The 10,735-nt window shown below is 40.2% G+C and overlaps 1 long non-coding RNA gene across 1 annotated transcript; it reads right to left on the reverse strand.

Annotated features, from left to right (window-relative positions):
• Positions 1–6,049: 6,049 nt before the first annotated feature.
• On the reverse strand, positions 6,050–10,295 carry LOC119873989. The gene is made up of 3 exons (XR_005366453.1): positions 9,426–10,295; positions 7,427–7,482; positions 6,050–6,901 (listed from the first exon to the last, which is right to left on the reverse strand). It is a non-coding gene; the product is annotated as an uncharacterized LOC119873989 (long non-coding RNA).
• Positions 10,296–10,735: the final 440 nt, after the last annotated feature.

Genomic DNA, 10,735 nt, shown 5'->3' on the forward strand with positions numbered 1-10,735 from the left:
AGAGGTAAATACAAGGATTTATGCTATTAAAGCAGGTGAGAGCTTATACAAATCATTAGCAAAATTAAAGATAAAGGACCTGATTTCCACCCAATTTGTAGATCAATCCGTTACAAAAAAAGAAGTTGTCCTGTTTTAGTATCACCAAAGATGAGACCAAGTACAATTTCTTTAAATTGTTAAGTAGCATTCTTAGTTGAATATATCACTAAATGCTGAAATGGAATAAAGACGACTTTCAAACCAGCCTCAGGGGCCCAGATTTATGGAATGTTAGAAAGAACCTCAGGAGGCAATTTCATGGAGTCCCTGACTCTATTTTGCCGGTGAATACATTTAGGATCATATTTAGAACTGAATTAGAACCCATCTGCTTCAGATTCCCTGGCCAGGGTTCTCTCAATGGCACCATGTCCCTCCTTCCAAGAAAGGCTAGGACATAAGGCATGAGACATGGTGTTTGGAGTTTTTCCAAATGGTTGGAAGCTTGGCCCAAGCTACCTCAATATGGAGCTGCTTACCTGGTGATGGATGCTGTGTCCCTGGCACTAACCATCCGGTGCTTATGCAGAAGGACAGTAATTTATGGCTGTTACATATCTGGTTTTGACAGAGGAAGAAGGCCAAATACAAGGCCTGAAGACTTGGCTTCTTTGGGCTTTAGCTAATAGTAATTATCTCTCTTTTCTATAACCACCATTAGATTTCCCTATTTCTATTCTTTGCACATTGCTCTCTCCAATCTCTCATTTTCTCTGTCTTGCTCTTCTCTGGTTATCTTCCAAAGGTTCCAGCTAACCAACCTACCTGGATCTCAAAGATAAGGGAATAGAAGGGAAGGTGACATTATTTAGGTATCTTTAATATATTCGGCATTGGACTAAATACTTTTCAATACTTGTCTTTCCATTTAAGCTGCACAGTAATGCTGTTAGGGGGAGTTTACCCTCATTCACAAATGAGGAAATTTTCCCAGAGTTGAAAGAGGTGGTAGGTAATAAAACCGGAATTCAAATTCAGCTCCATCTGACTCCCCAGGTGTGCTCCATGTATCCTCATTTACATCACCACCCTTCTTCGTCTGTCCAATAGATCTTCTTTTCCTTGTCCTGGGCATGTATGACAGCATATGTACTTAAACACTGAGATTCTATTATGTGCTAAGAAATGAAAAATGAAAAATATATGGAATGTCCACTCTCAAGCAGCTCACAGTTTGTGTGTGTGTGTGTGTGTGTGTGTGTGTGCTTAGGGCTTTGGATAGATAAAGAATGCATCTTATTAAGTACATCTTAAGACAGAATATTTATTCATTCATTTATTTATTCTTTCAACAAATGTTTATTAAATACCTATTTTATGCCAGGCTTTATTCTGGGCCAATGTTTATCAATCCTGGCTGCATGTTAGAATAACCTAGTGAACTTAAGGGGTGCGTGGGTAGCTCAGTCAGTTGAGTGTCTGACTCTTGGCTTGGACTCAGGTGATGATCTCAGGGTCATGAGATCAAGTCCCATGTCAGGCTCCATGCTCAGTGAGGAGTCTGCTTGAGATTCTCTCCCTCTCCTCCCCTCCCGTGACCCACGTCCTGTCTAATAAATAAATAAATCTTTTAAGTGCACTTAAAAAAAATAAATCCCTGGGTCATCCACCAAATTCTACTCCATTGACATAGGATGGGACCCCAGAATCACTATGTTTTAATAAACCTCCTGGGGTTTTGTAATATGCAGCTGATGGTGAAAAACACTCTTCCAGACTTCAGCTATACAATAGTAAACAAACAGGAGTAAAAGCACTCGGAGAGTTCATAAGATACACATCCTCATTGTTCAGATGAAAGAAGTGGTAGATAAATGTGGAAAGAGGAAGATGAAGCCACAATAGCCAGATTGCATCACAAATCATCTTGCATCTTAAATTCAAAGGATTTGAAATAGAGGGAGGACATAGAGACTGAGGCACCTTCACATTTTACATTTCTGTGATCTGGACGGAGTAGAGAGTTTCACCATCCTGTGAGTTTTAATCAGACTGATTGATGCAGGGTTAGACTTACTTTTCTGAGACTAGGGGTCATTCGCTTACTTAACATCAGTTCACCTTTAGGGGACTGATCAAAGGAGGATGGGAAGAAGAGTTAAGAATTTCCTCCGTAATCTTATTAAGAGCTTGGCTTTCACACTAGATCACACCAACCCAGAAAACCAAGTGAGCACCTTTAAATGTCTTCCAGTTTTGCCCTTATTCATACCACGAGTTTCATTATGTTTATGCTAGTCAAGGCTTTGGAATCAGACAAATCTGGGTTCGAGCTCTAGTTTAGCTTTGACTAACTAGGTGACTTTGAGAAAATGATGTCATCTTCGAGTGCTTCAGCTAACCCACTTGTAATATGGAGTTTAAAATAGATCCACTTTCTGGGGTTCCCATGAAGGTTGAAGAAGACAATGTACCTACTTTTCTGGCTTAGAATAAGTGCCTCCTTAATATTAGCTGTCAGTCTTATTACCTCATTTTTTGTTATTAGTGCATAACTTTGTATATAAGCAAATTCAAATAGGAATCACATTCAAATAAGGAATGTGATTAAGTCTGTAAAAGCAAATGAATACGTGAGTGCAAATAAATGAGATATATGCATTTAATATACTATAATAACACTGTATGGGAAACAGTTTTCTACATTTTTATAAATATTAACTTCTCATAACTCTGTGAGGGTACTATATATATTTTTACACTTTATCATAGAAAAATTTTTAGAGAAAATGTATAATGAACCTCTATGTACCTATCTCCCATCCTCAGCAATTATCCACATTTTGCCAATCTTGTTTTATCTATGGAATTTTACTTATTTTTCTGGAATATTTTAAGACACATTCAGGACAGCATACCATTTTACCTATAAATATTTATTATGAATCTCTAATGGGGAAATATCGATTGCTCAATTGATCTGTCCATCCATCCATCCTATCTACCTACCACCATGCTGTTATTACACCGAACAAAATTAACAATAATTCATTGATATCAAGGACTCATTAAGTTCAAAACTACCTCAAAGATATCTTTTTTACAGTCTGCCTGTTTAAATTGGGACAAAGTCCACACACTGAATTGGCTCATGTCTCTTAAGTTTCTCTTTTCCTGCAATAGTCTGAAAGAGTATTATACTCACTTCAAATAACAGATAAGGAAGATGGGACGCTTGGGTGGCTCAATGGTTGAGCACCTGCCTTTGGCTCAGGGTGTGATCATGGGGTCCTGGGATCGAATCCCACATCGGGCTCCCCGCAGGGAGCCAGCTTTTCCCTCTGCCTGTGTCTCTGCCTCTCTCTGTGTGTCTCTTATGAATAAATAAAATCTTAAAAAAGAAAACAGATAAGGAAGTTAAGGAGCAGAGAGGTCAAGTCATGTGCTGAAGGTCACACAGCTAGATTAATTTTATCTGTGACCTCTCTCTAACTTCCTACAAACTTAGGGATCCTCTAAGTCTCAGCCTTCAAATATCTAGTTCCAGCTCATTCCAAAAGGTGAGGGAGAAGGTGATCTGAAAACTGTCCTCAGATTTTTGTAGACATGGTGGTGAAGTTTAGAAAAATAAATGTCCTTGGCTTTAGGTCTTCTCATTCATTCCTTTATTCATTCTAGGCATTTGTCAGGCTTCCTGTGGGCCTTACCCTACATTAGGAGTTCTGGATATACAAGGGGAAGGGAAAGTTTCTGTCCTCAAGGAAATCCTAGTCTAGTGTGTACGCTGGGGTTGAGGAAGGAGGGGTTATAACAAGACAGTTCTAATGCAATAAGAAGTACTGAGTCGGAGGGGACAAAGAGTGCTAGCAGAACATCTGCTCTTATGAGGACATACTTCCAAAAGTGAGTTTTACAAGTGAATGGTGATTGGAGAGGAAGAGAAATGGGAAAAGACCCATACAGGCAGAGGGAACAGCAAGGTGCAGAGGTACAAGGAACTTGGGCTGATCTAGTGTCCTGAAGTAGTGTGATCTGGCTTGAGCACAAACGTGAGAAGGGAGAGGTTCATGGTTAGAGAGGGTAGCGAGGCATGATGGGCATCACAGGCTATGTCAAAGAGCCCCTTGTTTTGAAGATGATCTCTTGAAAGGATATACGGAAGAAGAGATATGGTCGTATTGCACCTGAAATTTCCTCTGGTTCCTCTGAGGATAATGCTGGGTGCTGGAGGAGTCTGGAAACCAGGAGGGTAGGTGGTGGCAGTGAGAGAGGTGATGAGGAAATGGAAAACCTAATCAAGTAGAACGTGGAGATGGAAGGGTTGCCTTGGAGGGACCCCTGCTTTCTAAAGTCTGGCTTCCCAGTTTCATGACCCGAGAAACTCGATCTTATTCTGGAAGATTATGGGGTTCTGAAAGAAACATGGTATAAGGAACGGATGTAAAACAAGGGGGAAGATGATATGGACTTTTGCCTTGCCTTTACTTCTTTCCAATTGTGCCTCGTGGACCTGTTGCTTTCTTTACCTTGTGGACCCGCTGCGTCCTCAACCATAAAGTGGGACCATGAGCTCCTCAGAGTTCAAAATAAGCCAAGCCACCCCACACCTAAACGATTCGTAAACTTTAAAGAACTTTATAATTAGGCATTGTATCCTGGATCCTCTGACCACTCTCAAACCACAAGTAGTATTTCTGTGGACAAACAGAGGGTTGGGGCTCTGACAGATTCCATTTCGGAGACAGGCTTTAAACTTCCTTCTATGAGCTTGTAATATGTTAGCAAATCCAATCTTGAAATACCCTCCTAGGCCACATATTTGTCTCTCCCCAATTCTGCTGTCACATGGGTTTCTGATTGGAGTTACAATCTGAGTGAGGAAGCAACTTTGGAAGAGACCTGAGTGCTGTCGGCAGAGGAGGGAGGGGTTGACAGAAAGGGAGGGAGCCGCTGTAACGCACCCCTGTTCGGGTTGGGATTCGGAATGAATATGAAAGGTAAGCAGAAACTCAATTAGTAACCCCTGAACTCGCCCCACGTTATCTCTGAGAACACACACCTTCTTCCATCCTCTGTCTCCGCAGGAGAGCAGGCTTCCTATCAAGCTAGGGCAAGGAAGGAAGGCTGCAGACCCAGAGGAAACAGAGAATGAAGGAGCTCATGGCTGTTTCTGCATCCTCCAGCATCTCCAATCCAGGGGTTTCTGGAAGGATTAGGCAGTTTCTGACTCCGAGAGCTGGAAAAGGGGTAATTATTCCTTTTATGTTTAGAGTTTCTTTGCATTAAGTGCCTACTATGTGCTGCTCGGTCATTCCTTTCAAAGTTTTATTAAGTGCTGGTATCACTGTCCCTATTTTACAAATAAAATGAAGTTCAGAAAGGCAAAGTAGCCACCCAGCTACAGAGCAAAGCATCAAGGACAGCTCCTGCCTTAACTCATTCAGTTCTCAAACTACTGTGATCTTTTCCCAGTGAGTTGCATTGCGTCTCTTCTCTGTCTCCCTCCCTGCAGTGCCTCTCTCAGTCAGCGGATTGGGTCACGGAAGGCAGGCCCCCCAGTGTGACAGGTGAGTGGTAGTGACAGGTATCACTGCTAAGCAGAAGCTTTAAGATTCTGTCTCTGCTCTGACATAGCGTATCCTGGTTTTCTTTATCATCAGACCAATGAGGTCCCAGATGGAGATGTCCAGTCAACCTGGGTCTCAAAGTGAAGACAATACAGAGGAAGGTCACAGCCACACATGGGCATATTAGGAAAGAATCCTGAGAGTTTGGGATTAATCATTACACAGCATAGCCTTGCCAAACCAACTAATATGCCATTTAAGGGTAATGAATTAAAAAAAGAAAAAGAATAAAAAAAATAATGGGAATGAATATGGTCAGCAGTTCAGTGTCCTACATTAATTTGTCACAGGCTTTTCCTATTTCATAATCTTAATTGTATGTTGATGGGATTCCAGGCCTTTCCATGAGACTTGGAATGTAGCTAGATGGAGCCTACGCAGGTTGCCATGCAATAACTATCTATTTTGCTTGGCTATAGTAAGCCACTTCGGACAGCTTTTACTTTTTTTTTTTCAACTTGTAAAAAGTTGAAGTTGTTTTGTTCTGAAAGCAATAATAATAATAATAATAATAATAATAATAATAATGTAATGAAGTCAAGAGAGGTTAAGTAGGTGCCCAACTATTGAGTAGTAAAGCTGAAACTTGAGGTCAGCTCTGTCTACTATAAATTGTCTGATCTTGACCATTGTATTATTCTTCCTCTGTATTTCTGGTTCCATCTGACTTTCCTATATTTTACAGTGACTGCTTTAAAACAACAACAGCTACTTTTAATAGACTGAAGAGTGGCAAGCTCCTCAGGAAGGAGAGTGGGTTAGGGCAGTGATGTGAAATTTCAGTGAACATACTATTCATCTGGAGATTTTGTTAAAATGCAAATGCTAATCTAATGGGTATCTGGTAGGATCTGAGATTCTACGTTTCAAACAAGGTTCCAGATGAAGCTCCTGCTGCTGGTGCTTGGACCCCTCTTTGAGTAGCAAGGCTAAGGGATGCCAGTTAGTTCTCCATGGAGATGGCAAAAAAGTAAAATCACATAATATTGCAGGGCAGTCAGGAATGTGGAGTAGCGTTGGGACTAGGGTCAAGCAAGCCAGGCATGAGGGACCAACATTAAAGAAAGCAAAATAGAGCAAGTGCTGAACTTGTGCCCTGAGGACCCGAGTGCAAGTGCCTCCTAGTTTAATCTGCTATAATTTGTTTCTAGGTTGATTCTAACTCAGTTTGAAAACTGAGTTAAGATAGAGCCCAAGAGTGTACTCACATTTTACCTTCGCATCAGTTCTAATGTCACTGACCACCATCAGGAACAAAGAAGATGTTCTTAACAGCAGTACAAATACAGTCTCTTCTCATCAGACCAAAAAAAAGTTCAAAATCGTATCATGCTTCAGTTAAATTTAAACTTAAAATAAATTATTAGTAACTTTTGGTTTAGGTGTTTATTTCCAGAATTTCTAATTATCTTTATTTTTTACTTATGTTCTGTCCTTTTACTATATCTTCAAGTTTTTCCAAGATTGCAATTATACAGTAGTATCTATCAAATCAAGCCCACCATCAATATCCTATTTTCCAAACTGAATTGAATACTACCATAATAAGATATATGATGAAGTGATTATTTCTTGTCATCGATAAATGGTACCTAAATCTGAAAGCTGAAGTTAAACTGTCCTAAGTCACTTGTATTCTAAAGAGAAACCTAGAAATCATCAATTTGGGGGCCAATGTCATCCAGTGACCCATAGGTCTTTCCAAGAAGCAACAACTGATCCTGTTATCACAGAGACCAGCATCCCTTTTCCTTATTCTTTAGACTACATGAGAAGAGGATTAGGGTAGTAAAGGGGATAGGGATCATCAGAGTCACCTGAGTCATTGCTGGCCTTGTGGAAAGTGTTGTTTTCTTGATAACATGGCTTTTCCCTACCAACGAAAAGGAAAATCTTAAGGAGAAAAGGCAAAGGAAATTCTCAGTATCCTCCAGACTAAATAACAGAAATACAAAAAGAAAAAAAATCATAAAGATTTGGAATGCCTATAAGAGAAGACTGGCTTATTCCTTCCCTGATAAAGGACACAGAACCGGCAAGAATTCCTGGTGGTAGGAGATTTGGAGAGGAAATCATATCTGTGTCCTACTGGGCAGGACAATTCTTTCTTCAGCAAAAGTTTCCTCCATGCATCCCTGCACATCTTAGCCTGTGGCTCAATTTGTCTCCTTAGTGACAGTCCCATCTGATCCTGAACAGTGTTTTAACTTTTCTTAGCCATCATGCCCCTCCTGTTTTCTCTCCTTTCTCTTTCTTCCTTACTTTTACTTAGGTTTTCTGCATTTAAACCCTCCCTTACTTTCATTTTAACAGGAATCTCAGGAGGAAGGTGCTATGTGTCCCCTGTAATTAATGTGTTGAACCCCTAACCTCCATTATGGTGGTATTTGGAGATGGGGCTTTTGGGGGATAATTAGGGATTAGATGAGGTCATGAGGGTGGGGCACTCATGTTGACATTACTGTCCTTATAAAAAGAAGAGGAGACACAGGATCTTTCTGTGTGCACACACCAAAGAAAGGCCATATGAAGACATCGCTAGAGAGGTGTCCCTCACTGAGAACATGACTGTGCTAACTCCCTGATCTCTTGATCTTAGCTTTCCAGTATCCAGAACTGTGAGAAATAAATTATTTGTTGTCTAAGGCACCCAGGCGATGGTAATTTGTTATAGCAGCCCAAACTGGCTGAGACCGAAGGGGAGGTTGATACATGGTTTTCATCCCTTATTTTGAATGGCAGGTCTCTCTCATAATATTAGGTTGTGCTTCTATCGTTTGATGTTTACCTATATTACACAGAGTTGTTTATTCTTTACCTAAGAAGCAGAATGATCAGAAGGAAGAAAATGGGCTTAGAAATTTTACAGAACTGGTTTAAATCCTGGCCCTGTCATTTTATGGAATATTGGGAAAACTAAACTATTTTCCTTTTCTGTGATACACTGATAATAAGAGCAATACTAATGGTAACAACACAGAGCCAACAACAATGCTAGCATTGGTTTTTGTCATGAATAGATATTACATACTTAAAAAGCTTACTTTGGTCATTAATTCATTTAGTGAATGTATATTAAGTATCCACTATGTGCCTGGCATTGGGATGGGCAGTAGAGATCCTTACAATGAACAAAAATATTGTCTGTACCTTTGATGAGCTATTGGTCGGGTGTAGGTGTTGGCAAACTTACTGCACAGCCTATGGCCTAAATCCTGCCCTTGACCTGTTTTTGCAGTCTTTGAGCTGAGATTGGTTTTATGCTTTTTTAAAAAAGTAAATGTGACAAAGATTTGTATATAGCTCATAAAGCCTAAAATATTTATTCCTTGGCTTTTTACAAGAGTTTACCTATCCCTGGTCTGATGGAACACATAGACATAGAAAGCCTTGAATAAATGCTTTTCACATACCAAGTCTTAGTCTGAAGTTCCTTGCATGGGTTTCTGGTTAATTTCTGTATCCCTTCAATTCCCCATAGGCTTATTATTGCCCTTTCAGTAAAAATCAAAATTTTCAGATGGTTATAAGCCTTACATGAGTGACCCATGTAACTCTTTAGCCTCTTCTAATTATACCCTTTTTGTACTCCTGCCACACTGGATTTTTTTTCTGTTCAGCAAATACTGTACACATGCTTCAGCCCAGCATATCGTTACTCTTCACTCCCCTCGGTCAGCTAGTTTACTTCCTACTTATCCTTGAAAATTCAACTTTAGGGTCACTTCCTTTGGGAAAATGTCCTTGACCGCACCTTGCTAGCTCAGCATCCCTTACTCCACCCCTTTATTTGTTCTCAAGCCTCCTGATACTTACAGTAATTTTATATTGTTTACTGTTGGCTCCACAAGTTAGTTTCATGAGGGCAGGGGCTGTAGGTCTTTTATTCCTTCATCTCCAGCATCTGGCATCCTTGTACCAGTACTCAGTAAATGGTAAAGAAATGAAAGAATGAATGAATGAGTCAATGTCATGGTTGTTGAAAAGAAATAGATCAGAAAGCATATAGGATTCTTGCAGTATGGGAGTGCTTTCTTTCTCAGGCAAATATACCCTCAAATGGAATTTCTGTGTCTCCATTTAAACAGTCCCTCATTCTCCCCGTATAATTAATGGAAGCCCAGTGAGCTGTTTGTGCTGATACATCATCTGCACCACACTGCAAATGCATTTGTTACAGAGCTATCTGGGCCAAAGCTAATGAAACATTTGCAAATGTCCTGATTTACAAAGAGAAAATTGGTTCACCTGAATGACAAGGTTTGTATGTGAGGGAAATGTTCTTCTTTGCAATTTTCTAGCTGCGTTCTGGGAAGCCTCAAAATCCTAAGGAAATATACATCAGCAGTCCCCTCAAGAAAGCAAAGACCAGAGGTCACTTTGGAGGGGATGAAGGTTCTGAGATCAACATTACTCCCATGGGATCCTCACGTGAGCTTCAGGATGCCTGAGAACCCTCAGGAATTGCACACATATTGTACATTTGCACATGTGCACTGTTCTAGAGAAAATAAAGATTAGGTTCTCACTGGAGTCTGTGCCTCCCCAGTGGATGAAACCTAATAATCTAAGGAAATCCAGGATTTCCCTATCTTTGAATCTGTTAATTTTCTTTTTCTTTTAAATTAAGTAGCACACCCGACTTGGGGCTTGAACCCACAACCCTCAGATCAAGTGTTGCATGTTCGACACACTAAGCCAGCCAGATGCTCCTAAATTTGTTAACTTTTAAAAAGAAGATACGGAGTAAGGAACAGAGATGTGTTTAAGTCCTGAGGGATGCTTCATATTTCTACTCTCAACCTTACCTGATCCACTGTATAGATGAGATTTAGATCAATGGTGAGATGACTTGCCCGGGGCTTGAAGGCAAGTGAGACACACACTCAGGACAAAAATTCTGTCCACCTGGTGTCCTTCCCACCACAACCTGCTGTCCACTAATAAGATAATCCTTTCTTGTTTCATCTGTTTCTTCATTCACTCCATTTATCATTTATTCTTTCTCACTGTCCCACACTATCATTCCTTCAACATGAAATTTTAAAACTATTTATCAATCGTGGCCAGATCATTCCTAAGAAAAATTTTGGCTTCCATAAATGGCTGCCCAACAAGGCTGATGA

Source organism: Canis lupus, chromosome 11, assembly GCF_011100685.1.
Source record: "Canis lupus familiaris isolate Mischka breed German Shepherd chromosome 11, alternate assembly UU_Cfam_GSD_1.0, whole genome shotgun sequence".
Classification (NCBI taxonomy): Eukaryota; Metazoa; Chordata; class Mammalia; order Carnivora; family Canidae; genus Canis; species Canis lupus.